This window comes from Bos indicus, chromosome 9 (assembly GCF_029378745.1).
Source record: "Bos indicus isolate NIAB-ARS_2022 breed Sahiwal x Tharparkar chromosome 9, NIAB-ARS_B.indTharparkar_mat_pri_1.0, whole genome shotgun sequence".
Lineage (NCBI taxonomy): Eukaryota > Metazoa > Chordata > Mammalia > Artiodactyla > Bovidae > Bos > Bos indicus.
Window position 1 is genome coordinate 754,812 of NC_091768.1, and position 20,248 is coordinate 775,059.

Genomic DNA, 20,248 nt, shown 5'->3' on the forward strand with positions numbered 1-20,248 from the left:
AGCCTTCTTTGGCATTGCCTTTCTTTGGGATCTGAATGAAAACTGACCTTTTCCAGTCCTATGGCCACTGCTGAGTTTTCCAAATTTGCTAGCATATTGAGTGCAGCACTCTCACAGCATCATTTTTTAGGATTTGAAATAGCTCAGCTGGAATTCCACTACCTCCACTGGCTTTGTTCATAGTGATGCTTCCTAAGGTCCACTTGACTCCCCATTCCAGGATGTCTGGCTCTAGGTGAATGAGAACACCATTATGATTATCTGGGTCGTGAAGATCTTTTTTGTACAGTTCTTCTGTGTATTCTTGCCACCTCTTCTTAATATCTTCTGCCTCTGTTAGGTCCATACCATATCTATCCTTTATTGTGCCATCTTTGCATGAAATATTCCCTTGGTATGTCTAGTTTTCTGGAAGAGATCTCTAGTCTTTCCCATTCTATTGTTTTCCTCTATTTCTTTGCATCTTTTGCCTTTCACTTCTCTTCTTTTCACAGCTCTTTGTAAGGCCTCCTCAGACAACCAGTTTGCCTTTTTGCATTTCTTTTTCTTGGGCATGGTCTTGATTACTTCCTCCTGTACAACATCATGAACCTCTGTATATAGTTCTTCAGGCACTCTGTCTATTAGATCTAGTCCCTTGAATCTATTTGTCACTTCCTTGTATAGTCATAAGCAACTTGATGTAGGTCATACTGAATGGTCTAGTGGTTTCCTCCACTTTCTTCAAGTTAAGTTTGAATTTGGCAATACGGAGTTCATCATCTGAGCTACAGTCAGCTCCGTTTTGTTTTTGCTGAGTCTATAGAGCTTCTCCATCTTTGGCTGAAAAGAACATAATCAATCTGATTTCAATATTGAACATCTGGCGATGTCCATGTGTAGAGTCTTCTCTTGTGTTGTTGCAAGAGGGTGTTTGCTATGACCAGTGTGTTCTCTTAGCAAAATGCTACTAGCCTTTACCCTGCTTCATTCTGTTATCCAAGGTCAAATTTGCCTGTTACTCCAGGTATCTCTTGACTTCCTACTTCTGCATTCTAGTCCTTTATTTTTTGGACATATTTTTTTGGGTGTTAGTTCCAGAAGATCTTGTAGGTCTTCATAGAACCATTCAACTTCAGCTTCTTCAGAATTACTGGTCGGGGCAAAGACTTGGATTACTGTGATATAGAATGGTTTGCCTTGGAAATGAATAGAGATCATTCTGTCATTTTTGAGACTGCATCCAAGTATTGCATTTTGGACTCTCTTGTTGACCATGATGGCTACTCCATTTCTTCTAAGAGGTTCATACCCACAGTAGTAGATATAATGGTCATCTGAGTTAACTTCACCCACTCCAGTCCATTTTACATATATCATATGTAAATGATATCATTTATGCATGGAATCTAAAATGTGATGCAAATGAACTTGTTTACAGAACAGAAACCATTCATAGTAGAGAACAGACTTGTGGTTGCCGAGGGGGAAGACAGTAGAGGAGAAATGGATTGGGAATTTGGGATTTGCAGAGGCAAACTAATATATATGGAATGGAAGAACAACGAAGCCCTACTCATGGACAGCACAGGGAACTTATTCAATATCGTGTAATAAACCATGGGGCTTCCCTGGTGGCTCAGGTGATAAAGGATCTGCCTGCGATGTGGGAGACCTGAGTTAGATCCCTGGGTCAGGAAGATTATCTAGAGAAGGGAATGGCAACCCACTCCAGTATTCTTGTCTGGGAAATCCCACGGATAGAGGATCTTGGTGGGTTCCATAATGGAAAAGAATATGAAAATGAATTGTATATAGGTATTACTGAATCACTTTACTGCACACTAGGAGCTAATATGATGTTGTAAATCAAGTATACTTCAATAAAATAAATTAAAAAAGAACCTATTCATTTCAAATTTCTATATTTTCCTACATTATTTGGCAGTCTAATCAATTTTATTTCACCAAAATTTATTTATTGCTCTCTCTCTATATATATGCATAGATATATCTATTTAGTATCTCCTATGTGCATAGCACTGTGCCAGGTCCTATGGAATGAGCAGGTGTGTCAGGTGAGGGCGATGATCAGGGAGAGCACTGCCCACTCTGAGGGACCAAGTGAGAAGCACAGAGAGGTACTGCTGGGAACCTGAGACCAGCACGAGGAAAAGTTTGAGGGGTGAGAAAATGACTAACATTACCACTGCATGTTCCTCAATGCACTGTTAGAATTTAAAATAAAAATTCCCTACAATTTGAAACTTAGAGGTGAAGGGACATACATAAAAAGGTAAAAGAAGAAACATAAGTCTCTGAGAGGTATTGACATTTCATTAGATAAGGTGATTAGATGTGTCATAATGAAAGAAGATTTATATACTTATTGAATCTGAGTTAATTGTTGTGTAAAAGAAGTTTGAAAAGTTGTGACTTTCTCCAAAAAACAAAATACAGAATTAACTGCTATAAAATTGCATAATGATTTTGTTTATTATTTGAAGATCCCAAGGAGCATAAAATATGTAAAGATCTTTATACAAAAATAGACCATCTTAACCAATTCATAAATCTCTCTAATGTCATTACATTTTAAAATAATAATTTCACCATCTAGTGATTCATTTTATTTACTTGAAAAAAGAAACCTAAGAACAAATTGATCTCACTGCCTTATAGGCAGATATGGCAATAATAAACTATTTTGCTATTAAGTGGGTCTTAAATCACATTAATTATAAAATAATGCAAATGCTATAAACTTACTTGAAAATAATCTTTTGTTTTCTAATCCTTGAAATTAATTCATTAGCATTTATTTCTTTAACCACGTGTTTACTACTCTTCCCTGAGGAAGAGTGGGTTTTGGAGAGGTATGTGTGAGATGGGGGATGTTCACATAGCGGGAAAAGCAGAAAAAAACAGAGATGGATATTCATTTATTTAAAGAATATTTATCATTACTGTGTTTACATGCTAAGTGTCTGTTGTTGTGCTGAACAATGAGCCTTCTGCAACACTTACATCCCTATTCTTGACCTCGTAGACTCTGTTTTGAGGTGATCAAATTAGTAAGCAGAGTGTTAAAATGAATGATATTAGAACCCTTTGGAAGGATACCTATGCAATCTTAGTGAGTTCACTTAGTGCTGAAGTGAGATTTACCACAGAATGCAAGCATTGAAGGGACGAGGCAGAGGTGAGGGGGCTGGAAAAGGAGACTAAATGGAGGGCTGTGGATGACCAGCTGAGGTGGTTCAACCTGTAAATGATACACAGACATATGAGGAATTACGTGAACAAGGAGCTGTATTTAAGAACACTGATATGCTTATAGTTTTCTTCCTGGTGCAAAACCTTTTAAGTTTAATTAGATCCTAATTGTTTATTTTTTGTTTTTATTTCCATTATTCTAGCAAGAGGGTCACAGAGGATCTTGCTGTGATTTATGTCAAGAGTGTTCAGACTATGCTTTCCTCTAAGAGTTTTATAGTTTCTGGTCTTACAGTTAGGTCTTTAATCAATTTTGAGTTTATTTTTGTGTATGGCATTAAGAAGTGTTCTAATTTCATTCTTAAAAGAACATAGCTAACCAGTGTTTCCAGTGCTATTTATTGAAGGGACTATCTTTTCTTTATTGTGTATTTATGCCTCCTTTTAGTTGCCCATAGGTGCATGGATTTATCTCTGGGCTTTCTGTCTTGCTCCATTGGTCTATATTTCTGTTTTCATGCCAGTACCATACTGTCTTGATGACTGTAGCTTTATAAAGTGAAAAAACAGTCCTCAGAATGGGAAAAAATAAGAGCAAAAAAAAAAAAAAAAAAAACCAACAAAAGGTTAATCTCCAAATTATACAAGCAGCTCATGCAGCCCAATAGAAAAGAACAAGCACCCAGTCAAAAAGTGGACAGAAAACTTAAACAGATATTTCTCCAAAGAAGACATACAAATGGCTAACAAACACATGAAAAGAGGCTCAACATCACTCATTATTAGAGAAATGCAAATCAAAACTACAATGAGGTATCATCTCACACTTTGCTGAAGTATGACCTTCATCAAAAGTCAACAGACAATAAATGGAATTTACAGACAGAAATAATGGAGAGGGTGGGGAGAAAAGGAAGCCCTCTTGCATTGTTGGTGGGAGTGCAAACTGATATAGCCACTATGGAGAACAGTATGGAGCTTCCTTTAAAAACTAGAAATAAAGCTACCATATGATTCACCAATCCCACTACTGGGCATACAACCTGAGCAAACCATAACTAAAAAATACACATGTACCCCAGTGTTCACTGCAGCACTATTTACAGTAGCTAGGACATGGAAGAAATCTAGATGTCCACCGATTGTTGTTGCTGTTGTTCAATTGATCAGTTGTGTCCGACTCTGTGACCCCACGGACTGCAGCAGACCAGGCGTCCCTGTCCATCATCAACACCCACAGCTTGCTCAAATTCATGCCCACTGAGTCAGTGATGCCATCCAACCATCTTGTCCTCTGTCATCCCCTTCTTCTCCTGCATTCATAATTTCCCCACATCAGGGTCTTTTCAAATGAATCAATTCTTTGCATCAGGTGGCCATAGTACTGGAGTTTCAGCTTCAGCATCAGTTCTTCCAGTGCACATTCTGCTGCTGCTGCTGCTAAGTCGCTTCAGTCGTGTCTGACTCTGTGCGACCCCATAGACAGCAGCCCACCAGGCTCTCCCGTCCCTGGTATTCTCAAGGCAAGAACACTGGAGTGGGTTGCCATTTCCTTCTCCAATGCAGTTTCAGAAAGTGAAAAGTGAAAGGGAAGTCGCTCAATTGTGTCTGACTCTAGCGACCCCATGGACCGCAGCCTACCAGGCTCCTCCGTCCGTGGGATTTTCCAGGCAAAAGTACTGGAGTGGGGTGCCATTGCCTTCTCCGAATGCACATTCAGGACTGATTTATTTAGGACTGACTGGTTTGATCTCCTTGCAGTCCAAGGGACTTTCAAGAGTCTTCTCCAACACCATAGTTCAAAAGCATCAGTTCTTCCATGCTCAGCTTTCTTTATGGTCCAACTCTCACATCCCTACATGACTACTAGAAAAACTGTAGCTTTGACTATACCGAGCATTGTCAGCAAAGTAATGTCTCTGTTTTTTAATATGTTGTCCAGGTTTGTCATAGTTTTTCTTTGAAGGAGCAAGAATCTTTTAATTTCGTTGCTGCAGTCATCATCCATAGTGATTTTGGAGCCGAAGAAAATAAAAATGTGTCACTGTTTCCATTGTTTTCCCATCTATTTGCCATGAAGTGATGGGACCGGATGCTATGATCTTCATTTTTTGAATGTTGAATTTTAAGCCAGCTTTTTCACTATCATCTTTAGATCTCATCTCAAGAGTCTTTTTAGTTCTTCGCTTTCTGCCATGAGAGTGGTGTCATCTACATATCTGAGGTTGTTGATATTTCTCCTGGCAATCTTGATTGCAGATTGTGCTTCATCCAGCCTGGCATTTTGCATGATGTACTCTCATATAAATTGAATAAGCAAGGTGACAATATACAGCCTTGACATACTCCTTTCCCAATTTTGAACCAGTTCATTGTTCCACGTCCAGTTCTAACTGTTGCTTCTTAACCTGCATACAGGTTTTGCAGGAGGCAGATAAGGTGGCTTTGTATTCCTATCTCTTTAAGAGTTTTCCACAGTTGTGATCCACACTGGCTTTAGCATAGTGAATGAAACCGAAGTAGATATTTTTCTGGAATTCTCTTGCTTTTTCTATGATCCAAGGGAGTTGGCAATTTGATCTCTGGTTCCTCTGCCTTTTCTAAATCCACTTGGTACATTCAGAAGTTGTCACTGATAGATGAATGGATAAGTGGTACATATACACAATGTAATATTACTCAACTATAAAAAGGAATGCATTTGAATCGGTTCTAAAGAGGTGAATGAACCTAGAGCCTGTTATTCAGAGTGAAGTGAGTCAGAAGGATAATGACAAATATTGTATATTAACACATGTATAAGGAATCTAGAAAGAAAGTACTAAAAAGCCTATTTGCAGGGCAGTAAAGGAGAAGCAGACATAAAAGACTTTTCAACACAGCAGGGGAAGGAGAGGGTGGGATGATTTAAGAGAGTAGCATTGGAACATATACATTCAGTTCAGTTCAGTTCAGTTGCTCAGTCATCGCTTTACGACCCCATGAATCGCAGCAGACCAGGCCTTCCTGTCCTTCACCAACGCCCGGAGTTCACTCAGACTCACGTCCATCAAGTCAGTGATGCCATCCAGCCATCTCATCCTCTGTCATCCCCTTCTCCTCCTGCCCCCAATCCCTCCCAGCATCAGAGTATTTTCCAATGAGTCAATTCTTCGCATGAGGTGGTCAAAGTACTGGAGCTTCAGCTTCAGCATCATTCCCTCCAAAGAAATCCCAGGGCTGATCTCCTTCAGAATGGACTGGTTGGATCTCCTTGCAGTCCAAGGGACTCTCAAGAGTCTTCTCCAACACCACAGTTCAAAAGCATCAATTCTTTAGCACTCAGCTTTCTTCACAGTCCAACTCTCACATCCATACATGACCACTGGGAAAACCATAGCCTTGACTAGATGAACCTTTGTTGGCAAAGTAATGTCTCTGCTTTTGAATATGCTATCTAGGTTGGTCATAACTTTCCTTCCAAGGAGTAAGTGTCTTTTAATTTCATGCTGCAGTCACCATCTGCAGTGATTTTGGAGCCCCCCAAAATAAAGTCTGACACTTTTTCCACTGTTTCCCCATCTATTTCCCATGAAGTGATGGGACCAGATGCCATGATCTTCATTTTCTGAATGTACCATGTGTAAAATAAGATAGCCAGTGGGAATTTGTTGTATGATTCAAAGCCTCCTAGGATGCAAAGAAACACAACACCAGTGCTCTGTGACACCTAGAGGGGTGGGATGAGAAAGAGGTAGGAGGGAGGTTCAAGGGGAAGAGGACATATGTATACCTCTTGATGATTCATGTTGATATATGGCAGAAACAATCACAAAGTTGTAAAGTAATTATCCTCCATTTAAAAATAAAATTAAAAAAATAAAGTACATTAATCTGGTATGTGTAGGATGCCCCCGTGGTGTAACAATAGGCTCTCTAGTGATGTAGGTTTACTCTTGGTGGGGTCTTACTGACCCCACCTTACTGAATTTTTGCTACCAGACATTGGTTGGTAAGCTCTGGCACTGTACAGTTTGTTTTGCAGATCATCAGACTGTCACAGTAACGCAGCTCTACCAAATGTTGAAAGCCAGTCACCAGCAATTGACAAATGAATGGAAATAGCTTGGTGCAACGAGGCCTGGACAGGGAAATCACTCTGAGGATGGAAAGATTGGCTTGGGTATGAAAGCACTTTGTAGGTGAGTTGGTACTGAGATGAAAGATTCTAGCAACAGTGAACCTTTATGGAGGCTCACCTTGTGCAGGAGCTCTGCTAAGCAGATCAAATGTGTTAGCCCATCAGCCCTCCTGACATCTCTCCTGGGGGCACTGCCCTCAGCCACATTTTATAGAGCAGGAACTGGAGAGGCAGAGCAGGAAGCAGTTTGCATGGCTGGTAGTGGGTGAGGAGTCTACACACAACTGCAACTCTAGTCTGTCAATCTCATGGAAATCTTTGGGGCTCTGTTCTCCAGGTATAAGAGACTGAGCATTGTATTATGTTAACAGTTGAATTCAATTCTGTTAGAGAAGGGGAATTATTTTGGGGAAACTCTTTGAGCTGTTTGGAGTAGATGGTGGATCCTAGTTGCACTGATGTAAGCATAAACCTGTACTATATAAAAAAAGAAAAAAAAAAAGCAAAAACAGCTAAACTGCTCTGTCCAGTGCCAGGAGGGAAACTTGGTTTATTCTAATCAAGAGAATCATTCACAACAAAATGAAGCAATGACAAAAAGAAAACAAAGAGATGGAGTGAAATGGCCAAGTATTTATTGCCTTGGTGGGATGACCAAAACACAGGCTGAGAGTTGTTTATTTAGATATAAACATTTCCCTTCCATATCTACATGAATCACTCTCAGCTCCCAAACCAACATAAACAGTCTGATCTACCTCAAAGTGAGTGGCCTTGTTAATTTAGTAAAAATCAAAGAGTTTGATTGTCAGTAGAGGCTGTATGAATGGAAGCAGGGCCATGAAATTAGAGATGGCTTTGAGAATATTCTCCCTTCTCATGAAATCTGCATTAATCTTGGAAAGGTCTTTGGACTTTCATAGTTTATGTAGATCTCAAGGACCTTATAGAAAGTGAATGCCATCTGAGTTATACAAAAACCAGGAGAGAAAAGTTGTAATCCTTAAACCACAGTAATAAGGAGGCTTGATAAAATCTACACTGGATCCTTACTTTTGACTCTTATTTTCTGTTGCTGCTGCTAAGTCGCTTCAGTCATGTCCGACTCTGTGCAACCCCATAGATGGCAGCCCACCAGGCTCCCCCGTCCCTGGGATTCTCCAGGCAAGAACACTGGAGTGGGTTGCCATTTCCTTCTCCAATGCATGAAAGTGAAAAGTGAAAGTGAAGCCGCTCAGTCATGTCTGACTCTTAGCAACCCCATGGACTGCAGCCCACCAGGCTCCCCTGTCCACAGGATTTTCCAGGCAAGAATACTGGAGTGGGTTGCCATTGCCTTATTTTATAGCTACTCCAATAATATAGCAACAGAAAATATAAGTTCAATTATAATTTATAGCCTTCAAATCCATTTTCCATAGGTGGAGCCAAATAGTGGATTTACTTTGTTTCGGCCACTAAGAACCAGATGTGGAGGGAAACTGGAATAAGACATCCCCCAATTTTAAAGATAACTATTTATAACTATGATCATGAATAATTTTTCATTTTATACTTTATGAATTTTACATAGTCATGAGAGGGATTTAATGGAGAAGAAGCACACACTCCTGGCTTCAAGCTCTCACTATGTCAGAAACAACAACAGATCTGGTGGAAGGAGGCGGCACAGCTCTAGTCAAACCTTTACTCCTCTTTGTCCAGCTCTGGACTCAGGCTGCCTTCAGATTCAGAATCTGCCAGCTAGTAGCTCTGTGACTTTTAATGTGTTACTCACAGTCTCTGAGTCTTGACCCAAAACCTAAAGGTTTGGTTTTGGGTCCTGCTGGACTATTTACAAGTTTCTCAAACCTTGTCTTGGTTCACTCGTAATCTCTGGGACTTAGTGTCCCATCCATGATGCTGAATTAAAGAAAATTGCCTTGACTAGTTTAGACAGTTTTAATTAGAAGCAATGGAAATAATGTAAGCAAAAAATGGTTTGGTTTGTTAGCTACAAAGTGTTGGACAATTGAAAAGTATTATTTTGATTATCACAAATCCAGAAAATGTTCTTTATTAATCAAAATAATCTGCAAGAATTTCTCAGTGTCCTTCTGAAACCTAGTCCCTCTAAAATCAAGTTCCTCTGCTAAGTTTGTGGTTCATCTCTCTATCAAGGATGTTATTCCCTTTCTTATCCAATCCCATTCCCCTCAAGATTGAGGAGTATCAAAGAAAAGGGGAGATTAAACTCCCAGGCCGCCAAAACTTTCCATGTCCCTCATTTCTTTTTGTTAGAAAAAGGCTTTCAGCCTCCTAGGCCTCCTCTGAGTTCCAAAGGGCAAACAGTTACTAATTAGGGGAGTGAGGGAATGCAGAAACAGCAGTGCACAGTGGGATAGGGTCCGGTTCCTCCTTGGGTGACATGCATATTTAACAATCTGATACATGTCTCTGGGTTCTTCTACAGGAAGTAAGGTCCTCACCCAGGTGGAGGATGGTAACTTCAGGCTGAGCATAAGCATGTGGACCCAGTCTGGGTGGAACTGAAAAGCCAATGTATCAGAATAAAGTCACCCTGAAGCCCTTACCCCCAATTTTTCCTATAAAATCTCTTATCCAAAAACTACTTTTGGCAGGTGAGAGGACCAGTGTTCTTGTCTTCTATGAAGAAAGAATCCCACAAAGAGATCAGTTTATTGAAAGCACGTATGCATAGGAGAGCACATGGAGAAGTAGTTTATTTGGGGCATATATGAATGGTACACACTTGGAGAAGAAGAGTGTGGGCATCCTTGCAAGTGAGGGGCACACAATAGGGGCAGCTTAGGATGTTAATATGGTGTTAACCTTCTGGGGTTTAGATGAGGGTGAGTCTGTGATTCTTCATTTGGGCTTCTACCAGGTGCCGTTTTGAATCTTTCTCATGAGCTCCTAAGTGAAACCCAAGAGGGCGGGGTGGGGTCAAAACTGCAATGCTAATAATATAATGATATTACAATGAGGACAATGTTACTAGAGGACCACTAGAGACCCCCTCTGCCCATGTGTCCTGCTAGAAAATCTCTTTGAACACAAAAATATTCAGGATGAGGTGGGCCTCCTCATCTTTTATTGATTAGGGCTCACAGTTTCAACGGTAGTTTGTCTCTCAAAGGATCAGCATGAAACTGGCTGCAGAAGATTAACCTGACACCTCTCTATCTCCTACCTCAAGGTGCATGCTTCACAGATTTCATGGTCAGAGTTTCCTGCTCAGATGTTACAAACTTTCTATTTTAGATGCCATTCCTCTGTGTCACAGCCTCATTAAGTGCAAAACAAGGAGGTGGCTTTGCCTTCTGTTTAATGACTATACATGGAAAACTCAGCAGTGGCCACAGGACTGGAAAAGGTCAGTTTTCATTCCAATCCCAAAGAAAGGCAACCCCAAGAAATGCTCAAACTACCACACATTTGCACTTATTTCACACGCTAGTAAAGTAATGCTCAGAATTCTCCAAGCCAGGCTTCAGCAATATGTGAACTGTAAACTTCCAGATGTTCAAGCTGGTTTTAGAAAAGGCAGAGGAACCAGAGATCATATTGCCAACATCCGCTGGATCATCGAAAAAGCAAGAGAGTTACCGAAAAACATTTATTTCTGCTTTATTGACTATGCCAAAGCCTTTGACTGCATGGATCACAATAAACCGTCAAAAATTCTGAAAGAGATGGGAATACCAGACCTCCTGACCTGCCTCTTGAGAAATCTGTATGCAGGTCAGGAAGAAACAGTTAGAATTGGACATGGAACAACAGACTGGTTCCAAATAGGAAAAGGAGTACGTCAAGGCTGTATATTGTCACCTTGCTTATTTAACTTATATGCAGCATACATCATGAGAAATACTGGGCTGGAGGAAGCACAAGCTGGAATTAAGATTGCTGAGAGAAATATTAATAACCTCAGATATGCAGATGACACCACCCTTATGGCAGAAAGTGAAGAAGAACTAAAGAGCCTCTTGATGAAAATGAAAGAGGTGAGTGAAAAAGTTGGCTTAAAGCTCAACATTCAGAAAACTAAGATCATGGCATCCAGTCCCATCGCTTTATGGCAGGTAGATGGGGAAACAGTGGCTGACATTTTTGGGGTCCAAATTCACTGCAGATGGTGACTTCAGCCATGAAACTAAAAGACACTTACTCCTTGGCAGGAAAGTTATGACCAACTTAGATAGCATATAAAAAAGCAGGACATTAGTTTGCCAACAAAAGTCCATCTAGTCAAAGCTATGGTTTTTCCAGTAGTCATGTATGGATGTGAGACTATAAAGAAAGACTATATAGAAAGAGACTATATTGTGTGTGACTGTAAAGAAAGCTGAATACTGAAGAGTTGATGCTTGTGAACTGTGGTGTTGGAAAACACTCTTGAGAGTCCTTTGGACTGCAAGGAGATCAGTCCATCCTAAAGGAGATCAGTCCTGAGTGTTCATTGGAAGGACTGATATTGAAGTTAAAACTCCAATACTTTGGCCACCTGATGTGAAGAGCTGACTCCTTGAAAAAGATCCTGATGCTGGGAAAGATTGAGGGCAGGAGGAGAAGAGGACGACAGAGGATGAGATGGTTGGATGGCATCACTGGCTCAATAGACATAAGTTTGAGTAAACTCCGGGAATTGGTGATTAAGCCTGGCGTGCTGCAGTCCATGGGGTTGTAAAGAGTCGGACATGACTGAGCAACTGAACTAAGCTGAACTGATGAGGACGCTGTTGTAATCCTGCCTCCAAACCATCAGAGAGTTCATGGTTTTTTAACATGAGCTGTCTGTTCTTCTTTCTTGATCCTGCAATAAACCTTTCTCTGTTCCAAACTTGGATGTTTCAGTTTGTTTGACCTTCCTGTGGGTTGAACACATAAACTTGGGTTGACAACATATCTATCTTGATGACATATATTCCAAGGTGGCTCTTAAATGGACACATGTAGGGCCTTTGTTCCACAGCGTTAATGAGTATGTGAACCTCACACACCTGCACCTTCAACTTCAGGTGCTCTGTTCCTGCCACTTTCCCATTCTGAATTATTACATTCTTTATTAGTAGTAGTTTACTTATTATCACATTAAAAATAATGAAAACACCTAGTAATTCACCTGAAGAAAGACCTGATTCTTTAGATAAAATGAGATAAATTTGTGTTTTTAAATAATTAAGTTAGTTGTGGGACAAATTAAAATGCATAAGTTGTAGAGCAAGTAAAACATTTTATTAAGAATTGTAAGGAAGTAAAGATATATTCATAATGGTAAAGCTGTGCCAAAAAGTATTGTTCTCTGATGGTGGCATCCCAAGCCTCAGAGTTTGTCCTTAACACTTCCACTTGGTAAAACTATACATGTCCTTCCTGAAAAATATCCATAAAATTCAGCTAATAAATTAACATTTTTCATTTATTACTGTGCACATTAGGTGTCCTGGACAACCCAGAGCATAGCAAGCCTATTCAAACTCAGATTGGATTAATTCAGACTGGACTCCCCTCCTGCCACAAACTCATATTCAGCAGGTCACATGAATATTTCTCTGTAATATATTCTAAATTAATTTTTTCTTTCCTTTCTGTGGCTATTTCATAAAACTAGGACTTTTACAGCGTGCATGGATTTCCAAAACTGTCTCCGAGTAACCCCCATATACCCATCCTGCAAAGGATGTTAAGACATGCAAACATCTGTCATTACCATGGCTCTTTCCTGCTCAGGAACTATGTGTGTCTCATTCTTGATGTAAATAAAATCTGTTACCTTTCATGTAAGTTTCTCATCCTTCTATACTTCTTCAGTCACATTTCTCATAGACATTCAATAGAATATTTTGGTTGGTCAATTTAGTTTCATTACTGTGAGCATGGGATCAGTTTACTTGTCCTTCCATTTGTACTTTTGCTTAGAACTTTTGGAATGAAGATTCCTTCTACTTTTTCATTGATTCATTAACTGAATGAACACTTAATGAAAGCTTGCTACTCTAGGTATGAAGGATACAATGGTAGGATGAATGATCAGGCCTCTTGTCAGAGAAAAATAGTAGCCAATATACAAACAAATAATAAACAATGTAGGGGAACAATATATTATGGAGAAGGTAAAATACAATATCGTGATAATGATCAGAGGGAGGGGATGGCTTTGGGCTGATCTTAGGGAATCCCTTTCTGAGGAGGTGAGCCAATGACTAGAGGGAGGCAGCCAAGTGGAGACTGGTGGCAAAGGTCCTCCAGCCAGAAGACATAGCAGGAAGGTCTGGAAACAGAAATGAACTTGGTGTGTTCAAAAATAAAAGTAGGCTAACTGTGGTGAGTGAGGAGTAAGAGAGCATCTGAGAGGTTGCAGGGCCAGATTACTTAGGGCTTTATAGCTTGTTGGGAAGGGTTAAGACGTGTCTTCTCATGTTCTGAGAAATTTAAGTGTTTTGGTAAGAAACAGGAAGATCTAATGACCATCTCCTCCCCCATCCACCACCTCTCTAAGTGTTTTCTAAACCAGGCCAAGGTACAGTGATGAGCAGCTCTTTGAACTTTGCACTTTGTTTTTGATCATTTCATAGTGAGGAGGTGGAAGGGAACTGTTAGGGACTTTCACAACCACCTGCTATCCCCTGTCTTCCAGGGGAGACTCTGACACTCCAATACCCCACGTACTTTGCAGTAGCCCATGTTAGCAGTGAATCATACCTTCCAATTGTCCTGGGGAAGAAACTTGGAGAAATCACTTCTACGGCCATCTCACATATGTATGAGATATTAGAAATATATGGGTAGCTGGAATGTAAGAAACTGAAGGATAGAGTGCTTCCTCCCTCTTTATTTGATATATTCCTGGAGCCTGCCATGTGCCACTTATGCACAGAGGATGTGCTCAATGAAATAACTTATTTATAAGACAAAATTCCTTTGGTTTATTTCTTCCTAATCAACAGGCTTATATTTTGTTTCATATTAAAGTAGTTAAGAAATCAAAGTTTGCAGCCTTGCTGGGGTCCACCTAGAGAGGGTCCTTTCCAAAAGAACCCAAATACAAAAGCAGATCACACATGCAAACTGTATGTAAGCCCTTGTATGGCAAACATTTCTGGAAACATTCTCTCAACACTATGAATTTATGATGGCTTATTTTTTCATGGTGCTTGGAATGAGATGTAGTGATTCATTTTCATTATTTAAAAGAAGGGATAAACACTGTGCCGATCCTTCCCTACTTGCCTTTATCTGTCCCCCAGTCACCTAGCAAGTCTCCATAAAAACATAAGAATCAGTGTGTGTTCCTAGTTTGTGCCAGTGGAGACCAGATAGAATGCAAATCACCTGCCACTTTGTTTCCTAATAACATCACAATTACTAGACCATTGATCCATTCTCCACACATATGCCACCATTGCCACAGTTAATCAGGTGACAAGGAGAAGCATCACCCTGGCCCAGTATTTGGGTGGCCCTCAGGAGTTTCCAGGTTTCTAAAATGGCTTTTCTTCTTAGTGTGAACTTGAAGAGTAAAAATACAACCTTGAAAAGAAGAAAGTGCTTCATATTTTAAAATGGAAGAAATGAATAAAGCAAGAGGACAATTATTTTTAATTTTTAAAATAACATTTTTCAGATTTCTCTGATGGTCCAGTGGTTGAAAATCCACCTGGCAATGCAGGGGAAATGGGTTTGATCCTTTGTCTGGGAAGATTCCACATGCTTCAGGGCCTCAGTGCTGCAGTAAGCCTGAGCACCTCAACTACTGAGCCAGCGGTCCAGAGTCTGTGCTCCACAGTAAGCGAAGTCACCACAATGAGAAGGCCATGCACCACAACTAGAGCCTCAACTTGCTGCAACTAGAGAAAGCCCGTGTGCAGTAACGAAGACCTGGAGCAACCAAAATAAATAAATATTAAAAAATAAAGTAACATTTTTCAATGTAGGGAGAAATATCAATAACCTCAGATATGCAGATGACACCACCCTTATGGCAGAAAGTGAGAGGAACTAAAAAGCCTCTTGATGAAGGTGAAAGTGGAGAGTGAAAAAGTTGGCTTAAAGCTCAACATTCAGAAAATGAAGATCATGGCATCTGGTCCCATCACTTCATGGGAAATAGATGGGGAAACAGTGAAAACAGTGTCAGACTTTATTTTTTAGGCTCTAAAATCACTGCAGATGGTGATTGCAACCATGAAATTAAAAGACACTTACTCCTTGGAAAAAAAATTATGACCAACCTAGATAGCATATTCAAAAGCAGAGACATTACTTTGCCAACAAAGGTCCATCTATTCAAGGCTATGGTTTTTCCAGTGGTCATGTATGGATGTGAGAGTTGGACTGTGAAGAAAGCTGAGCGCCGAAGAATTGATGCTTTTGAACCGTGATGTTGGAGAAGACTCTTGAGAGTCCCTTGGACAGCAAGGAGATCCAACCAGTCCATTCTAAAGGAGATCAGCCCTGGGTGTTCTTTGGAAGGAATAATGCTAAAGCTGAAACTCCAGTACTTTGGCCACCTCATGCGAAGAGTTGACTCATTGGAAAAGACTCTGATGCTGGGAGGGATTGGGGGCAGGAGGAGAAGGGGACGACAGAGGATGAGATGGCTGGATGGCATCACCGACTCGATGGATGTGAGTTTGGGTGAACACTGGGAGATGGTGATGGGTAGGGAGGCCTGGCGTGCTGCGATTCATGGGGTTGCTTAGAATCGGACATGACTGAGCAACTGAACTGAACTGAACTGAATACACATTATGGAGAAGGAAATGGCTACTTACTCCAGTATTCTTGCCTGGAGAATCCCATTGACCGAGAAACCTGGCAGGCTACAGTCCATGGGGTCACAAGAGTTGGACACAGCTTAGTGACTAAACCACCACTATATATATATATATATATATATATATATATATATATATATATATGCACTTCTATTTCATTGACTATTCCAAAGCCTTTGACTGTGTGGACCACAACAAACTCTGGAAAATTCTTAAAGAGATGGAAATACCAGACCTTCTGACCTGCTTCTTGAGAAATCTGTATGCAGGCCAAGAAGCAACAGTTAGAACTGGACATGGAACAACAGACTGGTTCCAAATTGGGAAAGGAGTATGTCAAGGTTGTATATTGTCACCCTGCTTATTTAACTTATATGCAGTGTACATCATGAGAAATGCTGGGCTGGATGAAGCACAAGCTGGAAGCAAGATTTCCAAGAGAAATATCAATAACCTCAGATATGCAGATGTCATCACTCTTATGGCAGAAAGTGAAGAAGAGCTAAAGAGCCTCTTGATGAAAGTGAAAGAGGAGAGTGAAAAAGTTGGCTTAAAACTCAACGTTCAGCAAACTAAGATTATGGCAACTGGTCCCATCACTTCATGGGCAATAGATTAACAGTGGAAACAGTGGCAGACTTCAGTTTTGGGGGCTCCAAAATCACTGCAGATGGTGATTGCAGCCATGAAACTAAAAGACACTTACTCTTTGGAAGAAAAATTATGACCAAACTAGACAGCATATTAAAAAGCAGAGTCATTACTTTGCCAACAAAGGTCCATCTAGTCAAAGCTATGGTTTTTCCAGTAGTCATGTGTGGATGTGAGATTTGGACTATAAAGAAAGCTGAGCGGCAAAGAATTGATGCTTTTGAACTGTGGTACTGGAGAAGACTCTTGAGAGTCCCTTGGACAGCAAGGAGATCCAACCAGTCCATCCTAAAGAAGATCAGTCCTCGGTGTTCATTGAAAGGACTGATGTTGAAGCTGAAACTCCAATACTTTGGCCACCTGATGCAAAAAGCTGACTCATTTAAAAAGACCCTGATGCTGGGAGGGATTGAGGGCAGGAGGAAAAGGGGATGACAGAGGATGAGATTGTTGGATGGCATCACCGGCTCAATGGACATAAGTTTGAGTAAACTCTGGGAGTTGGTGATGGGCAGGGAGTCTTGGCGTGCTTCAGTCTGTGGGGTTGCAAAGAGTCAGACACAACTGAGCAAATGAACTGACTGACTGATTGTGTGTATATATATATATATAGAGAGAGAGAGAGAGAGAGAGAATTTTTGTATGCTTAGTTGTATTTTCTTTTAGACGAAAGTGGAATCTTGTATTAAATATATAATGTATATATTATGTCAAAAATTTATATAGCAGGAAAAGCATTAACTCTTTTCTCATAGCATTAAATGTTTTTAAATGATGGCATAATAGTCTTTTATATCATGATATTTAATCAACCATCAATTATTGGGCAATTGACTCATTTCTATATTTTGTTATTAAAAATAATGCTATAAGAAATATTATCATGTGCATATATTTGTGCATTTGATAATAATTTCCTTATTATAAATTTACAGAAGTAAAATGCTAGGGTAAAAGACATGGATGCTTCATGGTGTCTTCAACTGTCATGGATATTTTCACAGCTACAATTAACCCACCAAACATGTGGACACCTGCCTCTTCACAGAAACCACAATGTAAGATGTTATCATCTGTTTTATTTTTAAAGGAAATAAATTAAAAAAAGTCTTTTGCCATTTTTAATTGTGGTTGAAAGCCTTTTAATGAATTTATTAGTCATTTGTAATTTTTCCCTTTCAGTTTCTAATTTTTCTGCTTTTCTCTATTTACTCTTTTATTCTATACCCAGTTAAATACTTGAAAGACCTCTTTATACTTTAAGCACATTAGCTATTTGTCACATGTTGTAAATACTTTCTCCAATTTAATATTTGCCATTTGATTTTGCTTATGATGGCTTTTTATTTTTAGGTAGAGAAGTTTATTATACTTATGTTGCATTTTTTTTCTCTCAGGGATTTGCCTTTCCACATATCCATAGAAAGGTCTTTTCCAGATATATAATGTATGATCTTATTTACATATGGAATGTAAAGTCTTCCTTTTGCAGAGTGAAATGCACTCAGCAGAGAGGAAAAGTGTAAGTAGAGGGTGGAGTCAGGTGGGTCTGGATTCAGTTACAATCTCTGCCACATGATGGATAGATGACTGAAATCTGTCAATTTTTCTACCTTTAAAATGGGGACAAATGTAACTATTCCATCCCTGGGACGGGGGAGCCTGGTGGGCTGCTGTCTATGGGGTCGCACAGAGTCGGACACAACTGAAGCAACTTAGCAGCAGCAGCAGCAGCAGCAGTGAGTATAATGTTTGGCAACAGGTAGGACTTATTTTCCCTTTCATACTCTCAGAAATTCATCATGGTATTTCCTTTATGAAAAAAGATTTCCTTTTTGCAAAAATGGTGGGAAGCTAATATTTTTGTATTATAAAAATAATCACATGTTGAAAAGAACTTTATTTAAATCACTGTAATATATATTAATGTCTGAAGTGTTCATTTAAAACCATTTATCTTTTATATGAATAAATAAAATTGTTATGAGGAACTGCTAAAATACAGTTTTGACTAAAAACATGACAATGCTATATTTAGAGAAACGTTTGGATAATACTGATTGTTATATTTGTTTCTTTCACAGAGAGATACTTTGTGTCATTCAATGCAAGATACAGTGTAAAGGCAATTATAGTGGAAGTGATTTGTAGAATATATATCGTATACTTCCATTGCTATTTATATAGCAGGTTAAACATAATCTGCTTAGTATAGTACCATGCACTAGGTATTCCATGCCTAGATCTTCCATGTGATAAAGTAGCTATAAAAAAGACTTTTGGAGCAATGATATTGGAAAAACTGGTGAAGTTCCATATGAGTGATAGCTACTTTTTGACAGTAAGAGAATTTTTAAGTTATTTCAGGAAACTCTTACTGTTCCCTTATGGGCTCTGGTATGAAAAACCCCATGCAATTTAAAGAGAGAAAGAAAGAGAGAGAAAAAATGATAAAAGCTGAAGTACCCAGAAACTGTATGCACTAACAGTGTGAAGCATTCTCAGGTTAAAATAACATCTTCACGGTGTTGTTAATGCATTATTGTATGTCTACTCTATTCAAATGAGTAATGTTTAATAATCTCTGTAACAATGAACATGAGTCACTGTGACACTAGAATAATCAATAGATGGATTAATAGATTTTCCCATGTTTACACTAGTTAAAAGTAATGTTTAATTCTATATTAGAATTAAATAGGTCTTTCAGTGAAAGTAACAGATCTTAGCACATTGATGAAAGCTGTGATTCTCCTCTCTAGAAAAATGTACACAGGTACACATACAATTGTATGTGTGATTTTAGGGGATGCAAGGACTCTCTGAGTCCCATCCATGATCCTCAGCCTGAGAACCCTTCAGCTCCGTAGGAGATACACCTTCAGAGATGAGGGAAAAATCCTTCTTATTAGGACAGGGGAAACAGCAAGGCTCTCTGTGCCTAGCATATATAGACTTTTTAATGTGGAGAAGGGTTAAATAACTTCTTCATGAACATGAAAGGTTATAAAGAAAATAAAGTAAAAGTTTGTATTGTACTGAGAACTTCTGGATTCGAATTATGTACCTAGACACTTTATAGAAATTTGAAAGTCTATGTCAGATATTCTTTTACTGGGTGATTAATCATCATTCCAAAGACAAATGTGATAACCTTAACCTAATCATTACATTTTTCCATAAAACTCTTGTATTTGCTTTGTTATGATTAACTAATGTAGTGGCTTCCAAATCTGGGGAGGCTTACTGAAATGCAAAATTTTCAGTTCAGTTCAGTCACTCAGTCGTGTCCGACTCTCTGTGACCCCATGGACTGTAGCATGCCAGGCCTCCCTGTCCATCACCAACTCCCGGAGCCTACCCAAACTCATGTCCATTGAGTTGGTGATGCTATCCAAGCATCTCATTCTCTGTTATCCCCTTTTCCTCCTGCCTTCAATCTTTCCCAGTATCAGGGTTTTTTTTTTTTTAATTTATTTTTTCTAATTTTATTTTATTTTTA

The 20,248-nt window shown here is 39.4% G+C and overlaps 1 protein-coding gene across 2 annotated transcripts in view; it reads left to right on the forward strand.

The window, feature by feature from the left end:
• The window catches only part of PHF3 (PHD finger protein 3), a 207,395-nt gene that overhangs the window by 148,247 nt on the left and 38,900 nt on the right, over window positions 1-20,248 (forward strand). Inside the window, exon 16 of one of the 2 annotated variants that reach the window (XM_070795662.1) lies at window positions 7,208-12,158. The exons of the other annotated variant lie outside the window; for it this stretch is intronic. The gene's annotated coding sequence lies outside the window, so the exon portion shown is untranslated. Of the gene's footprint in view, window positions 1-7,207; window positions 12,159-20,248 lie in introns of those variants that run through there. 2 annotated transcript variants of the gene reach the window in all.